Raw genomic sequence first — 23,890 nt, forward strand, 5'->3', positions numbered from 1 at the left:
TGTGGACTTTGGAGACATGTTGCCCTCACAAAGCCTGCGTTGACCCTAAAATCACACAAACAGGAGGCAAAGGGCTTCATACAATTAGCTGGCAGTCAGACGCCTGCGATGCTGGTGACCTGTTCTTTCTGCGAAAACAAATCAGACCAAGTTCCGGATGAGAAAAGCTACACTTGCCTGAGCCTGCAGATCGCTTCTTCAAACAGCAAACTGACAAACACCCGGAGAACACAGGGAGACGTCCGATCACTTCCCCTCTCTCCCCCTCTCTTTCTATTCCCTTCATCTTTCATGCGTCACCGAAAAACAAAAGGTGTCAGACTGACACCTGTGATGCCACTCAAAAAAACTGTCATGGCTTCACATCGAAGGAAAACTTCTATCAACATCAAAAGGCTGGTTCGGTTTTTCTCTTTCTCAGTCTCAGTCAGATGAAGACAAACACATGCACCTATGGTTTATGTATATGTAGCATACGGTGTATGTATGCTGTATTTGTAGGAATGAATGCAGGCAAAATGGAATCAGGTATTTGCCAAAAAGGGGGGATGTTTCCTTAAAAAGATTCCATAATCGCAAAAATACTCACTTCTACATACTCAGCGCTGGGGAGAGGGAGAGGAGGCAAATACATATAAAACATATATATCTATAATTGCGTTAAATAAAATATGACAGGAGGGCAACGATGTCTCCGTAAGGGCAGGAGCGGGAGTGAGCGGGGAGCGCTCCTCTGCCCTGGGGGTGAGCAACGTATTTCTCTCTGCACATGTGTGCAGTGAAAGGTCTGAACTCAGCTTCCTGCCCGCGTTGCTCCGCACGAGCGGTTCTGTTTCAGCCGGCCCGATCGGGCTGCGCGCTCAGCCACAAGAGAAACGCCATAAATAAAAATATTTCCTGCGCTTTTGTTCTCCGCTGGAACGCTGTGATCGCCGGCCCGCGCTGGCCGGGGGGAGGCTTCTGCCCCCGTTCTGAGCACCGCCTCTCCCATATTCCTCCCTCTCCCAGGGTCTTTATTTTTCACTTTTTTGCATAATGGAGCGATATGTATATATGAATCCGTTCAGAACACAGCAGTGCTTCTCACTAACTGGAGCACTTCTGTTTCCTTATTCAAATGCCGATTTCTTTGTTTTCTTTCTTCATGCCTAGTTTTACATTTTTTCCCCACCAAACCCTCTCTTTTTGCACACTTGTCCCAGCTCACTCATTTACACTCTTTCACCCTAACTGCCAGTGGGGTGTGTGTGTGTGTGTGTGTGTGTGTGTGTGCGGGGATGCATGCAATGTCATTTTAAAAAAGAAGAACGATGGTTCCTTCACTGGCACACACACACACACACACACACACACACACACACACACACACACACACTCACAAAGACACACACACACACACACACACACACTCACACAGACACACACACACACACACACACACACACACACACACAAGTAAATAGTTCCTATAGTCTCTTCTGTACGATTTCCTCATCAACAGACTGATTTGGCGACATCAGTCCCACTGCAGTGTCCCCGTTGGAGCCGAACCCCTACAACAGGCACGCACACACACACACACACACACACACACACACGTATACACACACTGCTGAGCTAGAGGGGGGGTGAAGGTGGTGGTTGGGGGGAGGGGTCCTTTCTTTTTCAAGAGACCAAAAGGCCGGGCTGCTGACTTAAGAATGCTTTATTCCAGGAGAATATAATAAAATCTGCCTGGGGCAAATGTGACTTTGCGAAAGATTGTTTTTTCAGAGAGGCCAGAGAGTGAGTGTCTATTTTTAGAATGCCGGGTCATGTGACCCTCCTGCAGCACCGTCATTCTGCATGGCTCTCCTGCTTGAGTGACACACCTTCCTGCACGCGAGTATTAGCCCCCGCCGTACTGCTCACCTCGCCAGACGGACACCTCCGCCTCCCTCTCTCCCCAAAGCAGCAGCAGGGGGAGGAGATCAGAGGTCAGGTCTTACGCAGGAGGAAAAACAGGTAACTGAAAAGCACAGGGTTTTCGGAGGGAGCCAGTGAGACCGGGGTGCAGATGGGGAGGGGATTCTGACGCCGCGGTTTCGGGTTGGCCCCCGCACCTCACGCACCCTCCCTCCCCCTGCCTTCACTGTTACAGCACAGCTCCGCGGGGGAAAAGGAGGGAGGAGAGAGATCTGAGCTAACCCGGTGCGCTCTAACGAGGCTCCCGTCCCTGAATTCAGCTCCGCTGAACCATGACGGCCGAGGATGTGGGTCCTCCTGCAGGGCCGATCGCCATGTCCCCGTCTCTCCCTGTCTCTCCCCATCTGCCCCCCCCCTTCAGCAGAACAGAGGGGTTTGTCTGCGCCATACCGCCTCTGCTCTCTCCTGCTGCCCTCTGACCCTCCCTCTCCCTCTATCTCTCTCTCCCTCTCTCTCATCATCTCCTCCCTCTCTCTCTATCTCTCTCTCTCTCTCTCTCTCTCCGTCTCTCTGGTAACACAGATGCTTTGGGGTGTGCACACACTGAGGACACGCAGAGAGGGAGGGGGGAGAGGAAAGAGGCCTCTATAAAACAAAACAAAAAAAAGGGCCACTGAAGAAATGAGCAACGGGTACGAGAGAAAGGAGAGGGGAAAGGACAGACGAGTGAGCTCAAGGAAAGGAGGAATGAAGTTTCTGCGCCAGCGGAGGGATGAAAAAGAGGGATAAATTCAGCGAAAAAATGCTCACAAAATGGAAGGTATATTAAATTTGTACTTCTGAAATACACTCACGAGCATTGTGCCACCCCCACAGAAATAGGGGTTTGATTTAAATACGACCCCACAGCGGCTCGCACTGAGTCAATACATCTCTTGGAATAATTACAATCTGACGTTTTCAATCTGAGAATAGTGGGTGTTGCTGGGGGAATTCACTGGCTATATAAATCATTTGCAATCACAGAGAGGAAGAGAGGGTGAGAGACTGATGCATTGTGGGACCGCTTGGGCCTCAGTGGGCTTAAAATGGAGACTGAGGACGGTGAGGATGAGGACCGGAGGGCTGACCCAGGAGCGCACGGCGCTGAGCAGAGCGGACGCGCTGCCGCGGTCTGAGCTGGGCTGCGGGTTTGAATCCGGCGAGGGGCACTTCGTGCTGCGGCTGTGCCCTTGAGCTAAGCACATTGCCTACTGTCTCCTTTTCAAGTTTGCCGAACTTCAACAGAACTTATAAATGCCTCACTGACTCCAATACGTGACTTTTTATGACAGAAAGTGTAAAAAAAGACACTAAAAAAACAAGGCTTTTTGGGGAGAGGGAGGCAGAGTGAGGAGGAGCAGGAGGCAGAGTGAGGAGGAGCAGGAGGAGCAGGAGGCAGAGTGAGGAGGAGCAGGAGAAGCAGGAGGCAGAGTGAGGAGGAGCAGGGGGCAGAGTGAGGAGGAGCAGGAGGAGCAGGAGGCAGAGTGAGGAGGAGCAGAAGAAGCCGGCGGCAGAGTGAGGAGGAGCAGGGGACAGACTGCAGTCGCTCCTGGTCCTGGGGGACTGCGGCGGCTACACGCAATTGCTCTATAAAAGAAGTTAGACGATAGACCACCGGCTCCTGTAAATGCTCGCTGTTTAACTACCTGACTTAATTTATTATCACATTGATCAAGCAATCTCTGCTCTTTCAGAAAAGACCCAGTAAAGATGCTGGATTGCAGCCACCCAGGACAAGGGTAGAGTAGCCCTGCGGGCACTGCGGCCCTCCAAGACCAGGGCAGAGTGGCCCTGCAGGTACTGTGGCCCTCCAGGACCAGGGCAGAGTGGCCCTGCAGGCACTGCGGCCCTCCAGGCTCAGGGGAGAGTAGCCCTGCAGGCACTGCGGCCCTCCGGGCTCAGGGTAGAGTAGCCCTGCGGGCACTGCGGCCCTCCAAGACCAGGGCAGAGTGGCCCTGCAGGCACTGCGGCCCTCCAGGCTCAGGGTAGAGTAGCCCTGCAGGCACTGCGGCCCTCCGGGCTCAGGGTAGAGTAGCCCTGCAGGCACTGCGGCCCTCCAAGACCAGGGCAGAGTGGCTCTGCAGGTACTGTGGCCCTCCAGGCTCAGGGGAGAGTAGCCCTGCAGGCACTGCGGCCTTCCAGGCTCAGGGTAGAGTAGCCCTGCAGGCACTGCGGCCCTCCAGACTCGGGGGGAGTAGCCCTGCAGGCAGCTTTTGCTCCCTGAATTTCTGTAGTCAAAGCCTGAATGGCACAGGGCACCGGTGGGAGTGGGGGCGGGGGGCCGAACAGCTGGAGGGGGGATTAGGAGAGGTGTGCCTCTCATCAGGAGTCAGGCCACATGGACACAAATCCACCGCGGGGAGATTGGAGCGGGAATATGATGCGCTGATATGCACTGTGCCACCCACTTGGTGCCAGGCTCATCCCAACAGGCCACAACCTCAGCCCAAACCCTGTGACAACCCGCACACGGCTGCCATTTTCAGCAGGGCCCCAACATTACTCCAACGCAGTCATCTCTCCTACGACACATGGAAAAGGCCTATAACAGCTTTGAAACAGAGGCAAACATGAGTGTGATAAGTACAGTCTTCCTTGGATTACCCCATGCTGAGACTGAGCTTTTTTTGATCCTGTCACTGACACACAAAGCTTAATGAGGACGGGACACCAAAACTCTCATGAAGACTGGGGCATCCCCTTCTGTGTAAACTCTGTAAGGCAGCGGGAGAACTCATTTAATTCACATTTTAAATAAACATGCCCACTCTTCCACTTGTGTTTTGGTAATGTGTGAGGTATACAGATTCCCCTGTCTGGGGGATTGAACTGCCAGACACCTACCTGTCCCTCAGGTGCACCTACCCCAGGACGTTTAATTGGTCAGTTCAATGGCAGGAGTCATGTGACTAATTGCAGTACCCTGATTGGTCAATCAATCATCAATGACTGTCCCTGCAGCACCAGCTTCCAATTCCAGATATTCTTTTTAGAGTTATTTTTATATATTTCAAATATACTTTAATAAATTTGATATTTACTTCATCATTCTGACATTTTTATGCATTAAGACTGTCACAGAGTGTATGAGGTGGTTTTGCAGTCTGATGAGAAAATGAAAGTCCTCCTAACTAAGCGCAGTCAGGTGCTTTTGCACCGCAGTGCTATTTCGCATCAGTTAGCAGTCAAAAAGACCTTATGACCATATTCTAACAGCTAGCCACACTATCCCAGCCAGAGATCATTTGCTGACCAGGCCATTATTTTGTTGACAAAGTACATCTTTTGCATATAAATAAATGTTATAGGGAGATTATACTGCAGGAACCACCACAAAAACCACATATTGTACAGATAAATGAGAGAGTTTGATACAAACAGACAACATAACATGAAACAACCACAGTGGAAATTAAGGAGTGACAAAAACAAAATAAAGACTGCAGCAGCTACATGACGCTCTGCCACTGGACAAAATCCAAAATGCTGTAGCATTCTGATTACATTCAGTTCCTGTTAAACACAAGGGAGAGGGGCCTTGTGCCCACTGCCAGAGAGTTTCATCTCAAGGGCGACAAAATGTCAGTTTAAACAAACAAACAAAAAAAAAACAAGTGTTCTAAGTACTTAAATTCTCTGTTATGACTGTACAGTACTGTACAGTACTAAGAATTTGTGCTCCCCACATGAAAAGGACCAGCCCTGCCGTCTTCATGAACTCACTGAGGAGCCAGCCTCATGCTGCGGTGGATGTTGTCCTTGAATTTTAACAGGGGGCACGGAGAGGGCTTGCGGGTGCCTGCCGGTCTCCGCTAGTGGCAGGCATTATCTGGCTGGGGCTTTTAGTTGGTCTTTTATTCATAAGTTTTGGAAACCAGGACAGAGTGCCGTTTCGGCGCTATTAATGAGTTTGAGGAGAGGCCTGCCACGGCCCTGGAGAGGGGCAGCAGGGCCGAGAGGAGGAAAATGGGATTCAAACAGGAACACAGAACTGGCACACTCACGGCCCCATCAATGGAGCTTCCAGTCTGTCTCTCTCCTGTGAGCCGACACTGGGAGGCAACTTCTAACACGAGAGAGAGAGATGAGAGAGAAATGGACTCTCCTGCTCTCTTCAAAAGCCAAAGTGCTGCTCTTTACCTCTCTCTTACACCTCTCCGCACTCCCCTCTCTCTCTCCCTCTCTCTCTCTCTCCCTCTCTCTCTCTCCCTCTCTCTCTCTCCCTCTCTCTCTCTCTCACACACTCTGTCAATATCTCCCTTTTAGTCCTCTCTCCCCTCCTCTCTCTCCTACTTCTCCACCTCCTCCTCGTTTCTCTCCCCCTTTCCGCTCTCTCCTCTTTCACTCCTCCTCTCTCCTCTTTCACTGCCCCTCTCTCCTTCTCCATCTCCTCGTTTCTCTCCCTTCCCTGTTTCTCTCCCCCTTTCCGCTCTCTCCTCTTTCACTCCTCCTCTCTCTCCTACCCCTCCCCTTGCTCTCGCACGTGCCTCCGAGCACTGCCCTTGGGGACGGCGGTGACATCAGCTCAGGTCACCGCCGAAACCGTAATCTCGTCACATTCACGTCCTCACTGACGCTTCTGCTCCCTTTCACAAAAGCAATCTCAAAAAAAAAAAGAAAAAACATCAGGTCTGTGCAAATGCTTTATGATATTCAGACATATATCTCTATGGATACATAAACTGCAAATGAGGAAGAAAATCCAAACACGGAGAACTGTAATATAAAAAAGAATATTATATAAAAAAGAGAACTGTGGAATAGCTTGTACAGATGAGGGCTATATTTTTTAGATGTTCCCCTCTGATTTGCCATTGCTGTGCCAATCTCTGGCCTCATTCTCACCATGCAAATTTCAATATAAAAAGGAAAGTATCTGCAATGTTGTTTAAATAAACAGTATGTCGGGAATGAACACCATCACCCTCCGTGCACTGTAAGCAGGAAAATAAGCCCTGCTCCGTGTGCAGCCGTGCACATGTGGGATTTGAAGAGGCGGATTCTCAGGAGATGTTGGACAGTGCGTTGTGTCGCCTTCATGTGTCCACCTGTGGCCAAAAACAGCCAAAAAGACCGGGCCGCACCTGTCCCACACTTACGCAAGTGCTGTGGCTGTGGGTCGGGCCAGGAGCACGGCCCTGGCACACAGAACCCTGGCAGGCCGACGGAGCAGGGGTGAGCAAGGATCTGTGTCAGTATGTGTAGGTGGATATGAAAGTGCAGCTGTGTGTGTGAGAGAGAGAGTGTGTGTGTGTGTGTTCTCATGCGTGCATTGAAAGCTCACAGCGGTGGTATTTTTCCCTTCGTCTGCATCTTTCCCTCCCGGGCCCGCTGTCATTTTTCTCCGTCAGAGCAGTGTGCTGTTTACTCCTGGAAGGGTGTGCTGATGGTGGCCATGATGGTACACATCAACCTCTCAATCACTGCCAGAGCCTCCAACAGGCAGCGCTGCCTTCCCACAATCCTCCGGGAGCTCGGCGGGTGATAGCGGGCGGGACGAGCTCCCTGTCAGTGCCCTGGCAGAACACGAATGGCGACTACATCAGGGCTCATTTCAACACCAGCGCCCGCCATCCCACATCTGTCCCGACCAGAAAAGAAATGTGTCTCACTGAAATGTGAAAATATTTTTTTTTTCCTGTCTACGGTCATATTGCAACAAATAAGATATGATGCACGATATATTATTCATCGGAGTAAAATATATTATTTATATTACAGATAGCACATTTGAACATTTATGAGACATTCAAAGGGGAAGGTAGGGCTGAGTTTTTTGTGAGAATCGATTCAATTGTGCTGCTCTGTTCCTGAATCAGGCAGCGATCCAGGAAAGCGCACAGTGGTCAACCCCTGGCTCACCATCAATGAATTCATGAATGGACAACTGAAAACTGCCCCTGGGTCATACAAAAATGAGGGAAAACGCTGTCCTTACCAGCATGAGTGAGCAGCACAAACACAGAGACACATTCGGGGGGTTTCATTAGCCTCACACAACAAGCCCTAATCACACTCATTTTCACTGACCCCTCACATCTTTGACCCCCCCCCCCCCCCATGTTAGCACCGCTGCTATACAGGGGCGCTAAAAAATAGGTCCCATGTACGGGTGGACCCTGGCACATCACAGGTTAAAAGTGCCCGGATGCAGCACAGTATCACATGGGGGCGCTGTCTCCCTGGGTTGCCCGTGGCAACGGCACGCACCTGCCGTGGGGTTTCAGAGGCCGGTGGTACCCCCGAGAGGCCGCTGCCCCATCGGGCCGCAGAGCGTCTAATCAGCCGGCTCAGGAGGCTCGGATGACACGCAGTCACGGTTCTGATCCATTTAGGAGCTGTGTGCACCACCGGGTCCCATGGGGCGGGGGAGTGGGGGGCGGAGGGAGGGCACCGGGTGGTCGGGAGGGGGAGGGGGGGGTGTCGTTAGCACAGAGAGGTGGGGGAGCTCTGCTGCTCAGCTCCTTAACGATCTCCGAGATCCTCCTAATTGGAAAGATCACTAAACGGAATCCGTTAGACTGCTCAGGCAAAGTCCTCATTCAAACAAATAAATTAATTTAAAACAAAAAACAGCAGCTAATTAAGAGGATGAACAGATCCACCTCCCCCCCCCGCCCGCACCCTCCCCACATCCCGCTGTATGTGGATCCACACACAATCGCTTTAAAGACGGCAGAGGTCTGGAGAGTGACACAGTGAATCGAACCGTGGAGTGGAGTGAAACACCCCCTCCCCCATGGGAGTCTTTCTATCTGCAGATTGATCAATGGCCTCCTGGAGTCTAGGCAAGGTGCGGGAGGTGGGGGGAAGGTGGGGGAGGTGGGGGGGTGGAGCAGGACTGAGAGGGACAATAAAATCATTCAGCGCAATTGCTCCGTGCCACCTCCTGCCAGGAAGCATTAATATGCAATTATTCAAATATTCATCCATGAGATCACCGATCAATAACATGGATCAGTATTCAAATGCTGGCTAATTACCCAGAAAAATTCACAATTTTTTATTCCATCTCATCAATATTCACAAAAGGGAGCCTGAGGTACCTGCATAACATAACAAATAATTCATTGATATGATTAATTTTCCTGCCTGAGAGCGTGAGATCTCCTTGTCAGTATTTACACACTGAGGACCCAAGTTTTCTAACGTTGCGTGAACGTTCGATCTTGGGAGGCCACGGAATATTCAAATGTCAAACCAATCGCACCACGTGTTTACCTCATCGCGGTTACGCTGAATCCTGCAATGGCACAGCAGACACTGGCCTTTGTTCTCTCAGCCAATCACTGAGGGAGATTCCTCCTGCCTTCCATGGGTACAGGATAAGACCCCGCCTCTCCTCCTGTGCCTGACTGATACCCGGCTGCCACCTGTTAGATCCAGCTTCCTTCATGTGTTTCCAGTTTCTAAATGGGGTCAGCAGGGGCTCTGAGCACCTTATCTGCTGACCTGGCACAGCCTGCTCCTCTGCATCTCTGTATGACACACCACGCAGAACCACAGACTGTATCTCTGAGCTGCAAGACGTGTCAAAGATTCCCATTTTATGTAAATGGGAAGTAAGAATTGCTAAAAATTTAGTAAGTAATTCATAAACCTGAGCACACAAGTCCGTAACTGAATCACGAGGTACTAAAAATCTGAAAAGGGATCAGATTTTTTTTACTTTATTCACATTGTTTAGACGGAAAAGAGATTGTGGTATCATTAGTTCCGTTCAAATAAAGTGTGTAGGAGATTGGATGTCAAGGGTGCAAACTTAGTCATTCAATTTAAATCCATTTTTAAATGAGACGAGACAAGACATTCACACATCATGGATCAATGGATCTTTTGGACTCTCCAGTCCTAGCATGGGCAGAGGAACGCCGTTTTTTTTTTTGGCTGTTCACTGATTTTGGGCTGTAATGTTCAAATTTCACCCACTAGCTTGATCTGTAGTCTGGATAATAAAAGGCTTGTTTTGTTCACCTTTCAGTAATAATAAAAGAGCCTTAAACTGCACGCGATCTTCAGTCAATTTCCAATCAAACAAATGAATAGATGCAGGAATATAAATGAATAAATTAATTAATACAAATTAAGCATAATAAATGCCGTTCTGGCGGAACAGCAGCACAGCGTTTTCCTCCCACTGTTAGGAATCATATTTTCCAGCAGAAAGATCAAGCCTATCCTCTCAAACGTGTTTATTCCCTGAAAAAAAAGGCAGAAAATTCTGCTGACTCCACAAACAAGCATCTTCAGATTTTCTCTTTTTTTACAGTTCACTCCCCGGAGTTTCAGTAGAAATTGAAGAAATCGTTTCATCTTAGTCCTGGAGTCCTGGACTCTGCGGCGTTTTAACCCTGCGTGGGGAGAAAGGCCGCCACGTCCTTCGACGATCGAGGGGAACGCCGTCGCGGGGATCATCTGAGCCCGTTGCCGTGAGACGCACGCAGCCTCATAAACACGGCTCATTACGCCAGGCTCATTTCTTTCTGTATTTCTTTCTTTTTTTGCTCTCTGGGCACTGATTGGGCCTTGATGAAACCTTAAAGAGTCCCCATGATGAGTCAGGAGCTGACACGGTTTTGCCTGGAGAAAGGGAGTGTGTTCGGCCCGGACTGTGCTGTGTGCATCGCACAGCTGTCAGGCTAAATTGGACGGGAGGACCGCGTCTATGTTTAGACGCCTGCTGCACGTACGGCTGCCCAGAGGCGCAGCTTTCTCCGCTAATTCTAACAATAACAGCGATCACGGTGGTGCCAAAACAAAAGCGCAACGCTCCTGTGTTCGCCGCCCGCACCTAGCAGCACCCACACCCCCCCCCCCCGCCCCCCACACACACCCCTCCCCAGCCCCCCGCTCATCTGTAACCTGTAAATCACCCACCCGCTCGACGGCAGTTAATTACCGCCAAACGGTGGCACACGCGGTCCCTGTGTTCAGCAGCGAGGACCCCTCTCAGTGGCGGCCCGCAGCACTCCTGATCGCCAGCATCACACACTCTCTAACCCACTCTGACAGCGGCTGAGACCGAGCATCTCGCTCAACGGTTACACAGCAGCGCCCCACTCGGGACTCAAACCCACGACCCCCGCGATTCAGACAACGGCGCCCACCGAGGCAGGCACACACGCGCGTGTCAGCGGATGGATATCCAGCAGATAACCACATCCCGTATCATCAGCCCTGCAACAGGAAGATGTCTATTTCCATAGCAACATCATCGATATGCAGAGATCGTTTTCATTTCGCTGTGTGGACATGCAGTGCATCTCCCCAGCCGCACGGGCATAAGGTCCCCCCCGACACACAAACACACACACACACACACACACACACACACACACACACACACACACACACACACACTGCAGTCCTGTACAGAGCTCTGAGCCCGAGAGCCCTGATTTGGGTTCCATGTGGGACTCAGAGTTGCTGTGAACTGGCAGCAAGAGGAGCTGCTGCTGTTATGCCCTGGAGGAAAGTGCTTCACCTGAAGCTCTACCTGTGTCAGGTAAGGGGAACACACACACACACACACACACACACACGCTTTCTGTATTCACATATTCCACCTCCATCACCACATCGATTGCGGAGGGTCTTCATGTGCATTCTGTATTCCTTTTAATAATTTCAGGCTTTCATTCCACAGTCCTGAACAGCAGACATCGCTGTGTAATTCATGTGAAAATATGATATTCATATCCTAGGTAGGGCACTGCAGCTCTGTGTTTAAGCAAAGCACTCTTCTTCAATTGCGCTAGTAATAATCCAGACTCCCAGCACTGAAGCATTCCCTCAGAACATTAATGGAATGCAAGACGTAATATGCAACATAAGACCATAACCACTGTGACTTCTGTCATTGACCCAGGTGTTAAGAAACAGTGCAACATTTTTCATCTCACCACAAAGACACTAAAGATATTATCCTACGATGTGTGGAACACACAAGCTCCACTTAACAGGTGGGCCTTTTTTCTTTGCTTTTAACAAAAAGTTTAACATGATTATCTCTATCCTTAAAAATATAACTTTCAAGTTACAAGTGCCTTGTGGATCGAATACTTATCTTTGTGGCGCAATTTTTTATATTATTTGAAGAATATTCAAAAGAAAAAAAGAGACAGAACATACACAGTAAATCCACAAATAACATCAAATATGGAGACAGGACACCTATAATTGGCCATGTACTGAATGTATTTCTGTTCCGTGGCACTATGTATCAGTCTGTGTATTACTACTGTATTATTACAATGGAGTCTTTTGTATATTCAGAGAAAAGACTCAATTGACAGTTTCTGAATACTGTGTGGTTCATATAATTATGTTTCCTGTAAAGACCAATAGTTCTGCGATAATTAACAACATTAGCTCCTGTCACACTGTCTGAAAGTTACAGCACAGTCAGGTTATGGCTAACTTGTGCTATTTTATTTGGGAAATACATAAACGTCCATTGCAATATATTGTCACAATTAAATAACTTTCTGGCTTCACTCGTCGCTCAAATTCACCAGGGAGAGAAATCGAAGCTTCATGACGACGTGACTTTGAAATGATGCTTAAAAGGTGCCGAATGCACAATGAAAGCCTTTCACCCATGCCTGAAACACAGCCTGGCTTCAGTATGACACTCTACATCTGTAAAACGCAGAACACTCCTACAAGCTCAGCCAGCCCGCTCCACTGAGGACAAGCAGCAACAAGCAGGACTGGAGGAGTCACTGTAAGATGATGCGAGCGAGCGTGCTCACAAGGCAAAACCCATTCTGATCAAGCCGCTGTGCTGTAGGCTAACTGTCCTTGCGATCGGTCTGTTAACATTGTGCTTTTGAGTTCTTCTCATGGCTGCAGAGTGAGGCGAACTGGCGTTGAGACTCTGCCTCAGACTCCACGTTTCTCTCTCTTCTTTTCCCTGCTTTTATTAATCTTCATGGGCATCCAGCTGAATCAAAGTTTAACTTGCCCACTCGGAAATCACAAACCAACCATGGACAATGGCTGATCTTCCCTCCCAGAGGCTTACAGGATCAACCTGAGAGCAGAAGACACTTAACCAGGTCTGAGTTAGTGTATGGTGGCTGGCATCCCGGCCAGGTGTCTTTAATGGGCGAGATCTTTGGGCTTCCATGGTATGCTAGCTCACAAAGGGAATGTGACTATCTACAAGCATAACCACAGACTGAATGCTGCTGTCCAGATGACCTTCTTGCCTTACTGAAAATGTATGAGATAACAGAACACACCAGACACCATGCGAAACTGCGACTGAAAGGCTCAGTCCCATTAGACTGCTGCTGTCAGCGCCCCACGTTGGGGCCATGTGCAATCTGATGCATGGAGATCAAGAAGCACAAGACAACCACCTCACATCCTCACATCTGCGGGGACTGGGCAGACAAAAATAAAAGGACACCAGCAAAAATGGCATTCTCTTGCTATTATTCGGTTAGCATTTGTTATTTGTGAATTTTTGCGCATGCCCCTCACCAACGTGCTCTTCAAAATCTCACAATGACTCAAAACCTTACTCTCACTCAAAATCTTACAATGACTCTCAGCTTCACTCTGCTTCAAAACCCCACTCTGACTCAAAACCTCACTAAGCACCAAAACCTCACTCTGACTCAAAACATTACAGTGACTTACAGCTTCATTTTGATTCAAAACCTTAGTCTTACTCAAAACTTCACTCTGGCTCACAGCTTTACCCTGATTCAAAACCTCACTATGATTTCATTGCCTTGCTCTTACTTGAAAGCTCACTATAACTTCCAACCTGGCCGTCTAGTGACAATGTGGCAATACCTCGAACAACCATGGAAACACAACCCCCTGTTTTCTGTTCTATGACACCCATCTGATGAGAACAGCAGACCAGTAAAATGATCTCTCCGTATATGAGACATATGAACAGATCTGTCTCCAAAAGCATACAGATCTATCCACAACTCTAAAACTTTATTGCCACTGTGTGTTTTACATAGGGTAACAATGAAGCTATGTTTCCATGTCTCTAAAAGAGTGCAACACTACAGCCATGCATACATATCCCTTATATTGATCAACACTGAATTAATGTCTCCATACCCTATGTTATACAGGGCAACACTGGAGCCAGGTCTAAATATCTTACATAGGGCATCAATGCAGACATCTCCATATCTATAAAACATGGCAGCATTGGAGTCATGTCAACACATCTTTAATATTGTACAAGGCAATACTGAATTAATGTCTTTGTCTCCTATATAGGGCAACAGTGAAGCCCTATTTAAATATCTCTACAACAGTGCATCATTGCAGCCATGTCTCCATATCTCTTATATAGGGCAGCACTGAAGCTAAGAGCAGCCCTCCATCCCCTTGGATTAGAACAGAGGTCTTCTTGTCTGTGCACGATTCTGCCATCAACTGGCCTCCAAATGCCCACACCAGCATAGCATATAAATGCACTCCAGCCTTTGAATGTGAGCGAGTACATATGTTAGCACAGGGACTCTGGTACACAGTGCAATCTATTCCCGCTGATGTTTGATGTTAACATCAAAAAAGGAGAGAGAAAGGTTGCACCTCTTAAATAGATTACTTTGCTTTCGTGTGCGTATGTGCACACGCATGTGTGTGTGTGTGTGTGTTTGTGAGTGTGTGTGTGTGTGTGTGTGTGTGTGTGTGTGTGGTAGTGGTGGTCTATTCACAATTCATGTTCACATCCTTCCACCCCTTCTTCAGACGAATTAAACATTAAAATACTGGAAACTACACTTCACCGGCAAGGAAAAGGGGGGTTACATCGCGTTACGGTCGATAAACTAAACGGAGAATGAGCATTTGAGAGAGGAACTACTGTTATCTGTCAATGTGTTAAACTAATGAATAAACGAAAGCGAGCTGACTGACGGAATAACACGTAAATTCAAAGTAAACCATGTTATACCTACACAAGGCATAAGGCCCATTCTTACGTTTATGGACAGCACAGTTTGCAGAGACTGTGATCATTAAGCTGAAACAAGCTGCACATCCTCAGGGCTCGATATTACTGAGGTAAAGGACTCGCAGTATTTTTGTACAGGTTGCTCCGACAACAGTGTTGAGGGACAAAATAGTAACGACAAATCAGCTCTTAAAAAACACCCGCCAACATGCAATGGCTACTGCAATAGCATGAAACAGAAGCCAGTTTTGACCGCTGGTGGTCCAGCGGAGATTGATAAACAGAAAGCCGTTATAGCGAAGTAATAGCGTCATTCACACATACACACGCGTCCGCACGCGTAATTGCATACATTTGCAAATTGGAAGGAAATATGCTTACCCGATAATTCCCAGGTTGCCACGGGGGGTTGCAGGAATCCGGTGGATTTTTTTTTTTCTTACAGAAATCCTTTGCTTTCTCTCGTCTTCCTCCGTTTAGGACTTCTGATTTTTTTGTAACACCATCCCTTCTTATTAAAATATTTCAACAATGACGCGCTTTCTGCATTCGCATCAATTCATTTTCCGTCTCCGCTTGATTTTATACTCTTTACCCCTATGTCCGACAACACCCGTCTTTGCGACTAACAGTTAGATTACCACATTTTATCAGGATATAACAACGACAGCTCAAAGAAATAACACAACGCTGCAAATAGCGCAGTAAGGACGAAGTCAATACATGGAATCGCGTTTTGTCTGTTTTTTTTTTCACATTGACACGTAATCCACAGCGAATCCACCGTCTCACTGATAGTGCAATAAATAAATTAATTCGTTTATTTTTAAAAAAAGGGCAAATACGCGCATTTTCAACGATCAGCCCCTTCTTTCCAGCGCTTTTATGTTCTTTTCCGTTCGAATAACGTAGGAGTCTGTCTCCTCTTCTTATCGTACGATGGTGTTCGTCATTTAAATCATTTTGTAGCTTTCAGTAAATCCATCATCGCCTTGTTTCGTCGCTTGCAGAGTCGCTGGCTCCCTTGCTCGGTGAATTTGTCGAGGACGGAATCATGATGTTCGCCTGGCTTCCAGTTCCGTTATTAACGATGGCTTTTTTCGTGGTTACTCGGCTGCTTTGCTTCGGAAAAGATGCTGTGCTTTTTTACTCTCTCTCTCTCTCTCTCTCTCTCTCTCTCTCTCTCTCTCTCTCCCTCTCTCTCTCTCTCTCTCTCTCTTCTTTCTCACACGCGCAAGCAGTCCTTCCGAGGACCACTGTACCCTAGCCAGTTGCTCGTTATGACAACTCTACATCTATTCGTGTTTTCCACGCTATTTTTATAGTTTATTGTGTACCTTCTGCTTGTGTGTCACAGAGGCGGTCCAGCGGCTCCCTCTCGCTCAGATTATTTACGTCTTGTTCGACCGGTCTAAAATGCCGCTTCACACTAGCACACACCGCATCCTCGGCTTAGAACAGGCTGGAAAAAGATGAATTTAGCTTTTTCTCCCTCTTACCTCGGATGAAGACTTTCTCAGCTGGGAGATCTGCATCGAGTGACGTCAGAGAATGTTAAAGCGATAGGAACCTGCCCCCCAATCCCCCCCAAACGGAGGAGAGATCCACCGTGTGACCTATTATGGGCTAGGCTCCATAAATGTTTCGTGTGTTTGAAAACCTCAAAATGCCATTACATACCCGTGCTGTTTAAACAAATATATTGGAGTACAGTAACCTCATTCAAACACACACACTCATTGGCAGGGTTCGAATTACATTACAACATTTACAACACTTACATATCCTTCTTACCTGTAATTGTAAACATTACAAGGTATGGTCCACTGTAGGGGTGTCTGAAATCATATTATAACATTCGCCCAGGCATGAATATGAGAAATATATTGTAATATTTATAATTGCAGGTAAGGAAAATGTATAAATGTTTCAACCCCCCCTCCCGAACTGTTGTTTTTTTTTTTACCTCTTTTGGGGGTCCAAGTCTTAATTAGCGTGTAATCCCCAATCCCCCCAAACCCCCCCCCCCTCCCCCTCCCCTGTAATTTGACCCCTGCTCATCAATCTGTAATATTTCAGTTCTGGCATTATACTGTAGAGCGTAGAACCTATACTTAGAGCGGATAGGTACAATTCACTGGGGCAACTTCCAGCATGACTGAAATGAATTCAGGGGTATGTATTAGTGGAAATGTATTGCATTCAGTAACTGGGAAACAGGTCTGCTGGTATCTTTGGTTTGATTTGGACTCCTGTCCTCTTGAGAGGCCGGTTCATCAACACAGGCGTGGTGAGGTGAGAGGGCCCCTCTCCGGACCTTCTGAAGCAAAATGGGTTGGTTCTGGTTGCAGGGAAAGTTCAGTGGAACCATGAATCCAACTAGGGAGAGGGTCAAAGCCAGGGATGGGCACTCTGAGGCAGCAGTGTAGCATAGCGATAAGGAGCAGAGAGGTTGCTGGTTAAACTCCCTGCTAGGGCACTGCTGCTGTACCCTTGAGCAAGGTAATTAACCCAGAATTTCCTCAGTAAATATTGAGCTGTATAAATGGATAGCATATTAAAACTTGTAATCTATGTAAGTAGAGATGGATAAGAGCATTTGCTAAATGCCAGTAATGCAATGTAATGTGTGGTGCACTCTTTTGGATGAGTCCTTAAAAGGGGCTCTTTACTGTGGTACTTATAACTGCAAAGACTTGGGATGTTAACCCTGGTTAACCAAATTCCCAAACTGGCACTCCACATCCAGCCCCCTAATCACCCCCCCAACCCCCACCCCCGCACCCACTAGTTGCCTGGCTACACAATCTCTCACATTCACTGTTAAAGAGAATTTAATTCACAGTTGACCTCCCTGATTAAATAAAGGTTAAATAAAGTAAAAAATAATAAAGACCTTAAGTTCACATTGGAAATAGCTCTCATTTTTGTCTGTACAGAGAGAACGTTTAAACACCACTTAATCAGAAGTGCTTTTCTTTACATTTATATACATTTATTTTTCACTGAAGATGAGATTCCCTCATGCTAAATATGTAAGTATAACAAAATACTTATTGGTGTTGTGCCTGGCACAGAGATTCATAATGGTCCCTTTGCAAGGAGCCCTGAACCATATGCAGCTGTATTGATTGATTGATTGATTGATTGATGGGGTTTATTGATTGACTGGCTGATGCATTGAATGACAGATTGCAGAGAAAGACCGCGTGACTGAGGTTCAGCGCATGCAAACTGTGGCATACTCTTCCGAGAACCTGAGAATGTTCCTGCACTTCAGTTGGAACTCAGGAGTCACTGTGGGTGAAAACGGTGTTTAGATGCAGGCAGACAGTCGATGGAGTTGCACCAGGGAGCTCAGTGCTCGAGTGGATGGTGCTCCTTGCTTTAAGCTGAAGCTGGTATTCCTGCATTGCCCCAGGGAACTAATGCATGGCAGTATGTAGTCTGAGATGGGGGAGGTAAAATACAGCATGTAAAATCCCAAAACATAGGAATTATCTTTAATATATGCTATACACACATATCTATATGAAAATATGTAAGTTATTGATATGAAATTTCATATCCATACATTTTATGGATTTATTCCATGGAATATATTAAAATGACATTATCTGTGGCCCTCATCTTCAGTCCTGATGCTTAGGACTTACCATTCAGTTGGTTTTCCCTATCACCCCAAATGACCTTCCTCTGAAGGAGGGGGGCCACCTGTATAGCATACATAATTAATCAGTCACCTGTTCAAGAGACCAAGGACAATTCAGGTGTCAATGGTTCAGGTGTACTACTTAAAATACTTTGGGTGATGCAATCAAATCTCAACATGTCTTGGCCTTAACTTTCAATGACAATTTTTTAGTCATATAAAAGATCTGACACGTTATTCTCTTCCAAACTGACATGATGTTGACAAGTATTCCTCCCGTGCTGACAGAGAGATAAAAAAAACCCTAATTCTGAGAGCATTTTAATCACAACACCTGAATGCCATCAAAACATCAATTACTTTGGCTATGACATGGGCCATGTAAACACTTTATTCTGATAACCAAAGCTGTAATCTGAAAGAATTCTGATTATGAGAAACCAATATGAAACATAGGGGATATTCCTCTATTAAAGGAAATATTGAGTCACATAAACATTTTATCTGGAATATTCTTCATATAGTTTGAACATGTTGAATGTATTCAGAATGTCCTGGGTCATAATTCGCTCACCAGCTGGCTGTCATGGCTAACAAAAAAGCTCACATTTTTGGAGTGACAAGGAGACAGTTGTTTCAGTTAAATTATTTTCCCCAAGTACGTTGAAAAAAAGGATTCTAATTTAGCACATTGCCATCCAACGCAGTGCGATGTCTTCTCATGAGAGCTACTACATGCTTTGCCAGGGAAGTGGTAGGGCAGCGGAAGGAGAGAGGGGGTGGGGCCGGCTCTCTGTGCAGCCACAGGCTGTATTCAGACAGAGCAGGCAGCAAGCAGCTGGACAGGCCACTCCCAGAGAGACCGCAGAAATGGCCCTAAGGACGGGTCCGCCGGGGAGCATCAATGGAAGCTACAGGAGACGCCAGACATCCGAATGCAGAACCCGGAGAGGAAGCACCAGCTGGAGGCTGAGAGCAAAATGGAGGGGTGGGGGTGGGGGGGGGGGCATACTTGGGGGGCTGGGGCCTCTATGGAGAACTCTGTGATTATTCTTTTACTCCGCAAAGGTTCATTTGATCGCCTTCGTTCCACATAAGTGACCGATGAAAGGGCTCTTTGAAGTGCCCTGAAGGTTCCTCTTTCTGCTTGCTCTCTGTCCCTGGAGCCAGGGGTCTGTCTTTTCAAAGACAGGTCGCACACACAAAGGTGCCTACACACTCACACACACACACACACACACACGCACACACGCACAAAAGAGGAGGTGTTCCAGTAACACACAGGTTACCCAAAGACACGTACACACAAGAACACACACACTACTCTGAGGAGAGTCACACCTGCCCTGGCTCCTCCCGCTCCTCCCGCTCCGCCTGCTTTTGGGATGGGCTTCAGATGCACCCCCAGCCAGCGGGACAGATTTAACAGATCAGCGCGATGCAAGGTGATGGGGCGTGGCCTTACACGGCGTGTATGTGCATACGGCACCCCTTCCTCCACCGGGGTCCCTGCTGCTTACTGGACTCATCTGAGCTCTCCCTGTGTGGACCAATTGACACTGCTGTACCCACCTCCCCGAGAGATATGGGGGGGGGTAGAGAGGGAGCGAGAGACAGAGAAAGGAAGGGAGGGAGAGGGGGGGGGGAGAGAGAGAGAGAGAGAGAGAAAGAGAGGGAGAGAAAGAGGGAGAGGGGGAGAGAAAGAGGGAGGGAGAGAAAGGCAGAGTGGGAGGGATAGAGAGGGGGAGAGAGAGGATGAGAGAAGGGGAGAGAGGTAGAGAGAGGGAGGGGGCCAGAGAGCAAGAGAGATAGAGAGGGAGAAAGGAGGGCACAGAGATAGCAAGGGAGGTAGACGGAGAGAGAGTGAGAGACAGAGAGAGAGAAGAGGAGAATGAGGGAGATAGAGATGGAGAGAGAGAGGGAGAGAGAAGGAGATGGAGAGAGAGAGTGTCTGCGTGGCATGAAGAGAGGCAAGCATTAATATTAATATGGATTATTTATTTTGCATATTAATTATTTATCTAAATATATATGTTTTTGTTGCCTTACTAAGGCTGTTGCTAGAAGGAAATGTTTTATTCATGAGTTGGAGATCATAAAAATCTGCTTGCAAAAATATGGCTGTTTGATATTTCCATAAAAGGTTTTTCTCCATGATGGCAGTTTTGAAGGGGCAGCAGCCAAATGAATTGTTACACATACGCACCATTGATCTAAATTAAGAATACAAAAATGGACTCACACACCGATTGGACAATCTTTTTCCCTCGTTCCGTTCTGTCACTGACCGATATATTTTTATCACCAATATGTATTTAGAATATATTATTGCATAACTCACCCACACATCCTCCGCTGAGGAAAATCTCACTATAAACAAGAGCTGGTTGTGTGTATGTGTGTGCTAGTGCCAGTGTACGTGTGAGTACATGTGTCTGTGTATGTGTTAGTGTGCCCATGTGTGTGTTTAAGTGTGTCTCTGTTCTGTGTACGAGTGCATGTCGGAGTGTGTGTGTGTCTGTGTGTGTGCGTGTGTGCGTGTGTGCGTGTGTGCGTGCGTGCGTGCGTGTTTATGTGAGTTTGCCTCTGAATTGTAAATAAGACACAATTTCACAGGTTATTAAACCGACTTATCGTAGCCTTGACATAGTGCTGACTGCAGGACTTATTTTGATTTATATATTTCATTTTGTTTATGTATTTACATTTTGTTATATTGCTGCTATATATTTGTCACGTTATAGTTTGCTGTCTTATAAATGGAGAGTGCAAAATTACTGCATAAAAGGGAAAATGAATGAATTGATATATAAAACCTAAAAAGGAGTATTTTACAGAGAGTCTCACATCTGGGTGGAATCAAGCAGCACAGCTGTTCCTCTGAGACTGCCATTAAGAGTGGTAAACCAGTCCTACATGGGATCTGAACCTATGACAGTCTGGCGAAGGGTCAGGAGATGAATCCTCTGGTGTTCCTCACTAAATCTGGTGGGTTTTACAACAGATTAGTCCGCCTCACTTCAGAGAAGACCTCCAAGCCTTCAGGTTTACAGGTCTATATTAACTCCTGATTGGCACCTTTGCTGTAAGGGGTGAGGCAGGCGATACACAGGGGGAGCACGGGAGGAGGACAGAGCTGCATTTTGCCAGAATAACATTTATTCCTCCAGTGACAGTGTTTACTGCCAGTGACTGCAGTCTGCTCACTTTTTAAATTAGAGCCGGTGGCAAAATCCTATCAATTTGCATCGATCTACTTTGAAGAGGGATGCAAATGAGCTTAACGAGGTTTCTAATTACAGCTGAACGCCGAGCCTCTCCAGCTCCGACCGCGAAAGCGCGTGCCGAGCGTGACGTCGAGCAGCGGGGACGGGCGCCTGGCATTTCGTTTGGGGCAAACTTGCGTCCCAGATGGAATCAGATTTCGACCCTTGCAGGTCTTGCAGTGACTCTGCCCCCCCCCCCCCCCCCCAATCCAATCAGACACAGAGAGAGCCAGACCTTAAAACGAAGGACACTGCCTTGAAACCCATAGCTGTGGATCCTAATTTTCCACCATGTTGAGGTAAAAGCAGTACTCCTACCACAGGTGAGAATGTGACCGGCTTCCAGTTCTCCCCATCCTGATGCACGCGGTTCCCCAGAGCAGAATCTGTCTCCACGCACACACTCCCCTACAGGGCTGACATCACACGGAGGGCCACGCCCCTTCCTGCTGCCCCCTCTGCGGGAGGCTGTGATGCATTATTGAGGGTGCTGTTGCACATGCCAGCGCTGAGGTGTGACTGAAAGGCAGAAAACCGAGAGGCTTGGTGAGGACACGACCCGCTGTGGCAAATCAAACATCTCAGCGTGTGCAGACGGGATATCGATTACAGGAAAACGTTTCTATCCACAAAAACATGAACCTGCCACAGCGCAAACTCATTATTACAAACTCATTAATAAAAATATAGTGCACACCCTTCCCCTCCCCCTCCACCTCAACTCTTCAATTCCCCTGAGCCTCCCCAAGGCAACACACTTCAGTTTGAACACCACCGCGCTAGTGTAACTACATTAACAAAGAAAGAACTAATTAATCTACCAATTCATCAGCAAACAGGAAGAAAATTAATCAACGAACACTTTGGACCTCTGACAGCCTTAATATACTGTGTGTGTGTATATTACGTAAATATGTATACACACAAACACATAATAGCCTCATTACATGTAAAATTCTTCAAATATATTGCATCATACACAAGCAAAACATCTTTGTCGATTACACACAACAAGCATACCACAGTAGACCCACATATGATACATTTAAAATATGGTCTGCATAGTTCTGGTTCAACATGTTTACAGAGATTAATTATTCACAGAGTTGTGTGGAAATGCTGGGAAAACTCACAACGCTATAGCTCTGTTATTTACATATCCTTGTTTGCTTGTGTATTTTCATCTTAAGCCCCGTTAAATTCCTGTAAAATAACAGAGGAGAGCAGAGAAAGAGGAAGCAGCGGAATTAGGGAGTGAATAATTGATAGCATATGACTATTAAGAACCTCAGTACATTTAATGTCCAAAGTGTTGAAAGGAAGCACAGCAGTGTGTGACTGGTGATTCATGCTGACCTGCCTTCGCTTCACGCGTCTTAGTTTATGCGAGTCTTGTTTGTTGGATGTTTTGCAGTTTTAAAAAAACCAGGATGTCACACTGAGAATGTTCAGTGTTTCTTTGGCAGGGAGACCCAACGTGAGACTTGCCGGAGGTGAATAATCTAATGAGAATTGCCTTTGAACAACATGTACTATACTGAAGCGGGCAGAAGAAATGGAGTTTTACCGCTGGAAATCCTCAGACGCAATTGGAGCTGTAGCTTGTAATTTGGGTAATTTCTTGCTTGTCAGTGAAAACTTGATGTCAAGAACTGCACTTAACTGCTTTTCTCCTCTCTCTGTTTCTTCCCTTCCCTGAGTGTCCTCAGCATGCAGCCCAAATTTAAAGGCCTCTGGAAGGTTCAGTCAGAGCTCCCTTTGTTCTCTGAGGTGGTGTGTGTGTGTGTGTGTGTGTATTTGTGATTGCATATATACATTTATGAATGTGTTTAATTATGCATATGTAAATGGGTGTGTGAGAATGCATTTAGAATTAAAGAAGACTTTAATGTATGTGTGTGAGCATATATGCAGGTTTATGTGTATGTGTGTAGGAAAATGTGTGTGCGTGTGTGTGTGTGTAAGAGAGAGAGAGAGAGAACAGGTGTGTGCGTGTGTGTATGTGTGTCTGTGAGCATAGGAGAATGTGTGCATGTGTGTGTCTGTAGACATAGGAGAATGTGTGTGTGTGTGTGTGTGTGTGTGTGT

General features: G+C 47.1%; 1 protein-coding gene across 1 annotated transcript in view; it reads right to left on the bottom strand.

The window, feature by feature from the left end:
* The window catches only part of nlgn2a (neuroligin 2a), a 104,121-nt gene extending 87,731 nt beyond the window's left edge, over positions 1-16,390 (bottom strand). Inside the window, exon 1 of the mRNA XM_036547928.1 lies at positions 15,266-16,390. The gene's annotated coding sequence lies outside the window, so the exon portion shown is untranslated. The remainder of the gene's footprint in view (positions 1-15,265) is intronic.
* Between the last annotated feature and the right edge of the window lie 7,500 nt (positions 16,391-23,890).

The sequence above is a fragment of the Megalops cyprinoides genome, chromosome 16 (assembly GCF_013368585.1).
Source record: "Megalops cyprinoides isolate fMegCyp1 chromosome 16, fMegCyp1.pri, whole genome shotgun sequence".
NCBI classification, from domain to species: Eukaryota; Metazoa; Chordata; class Actinopteri; order Elopiformes; family Megalopidae; genus Megalops; species Megalops cyprinoides.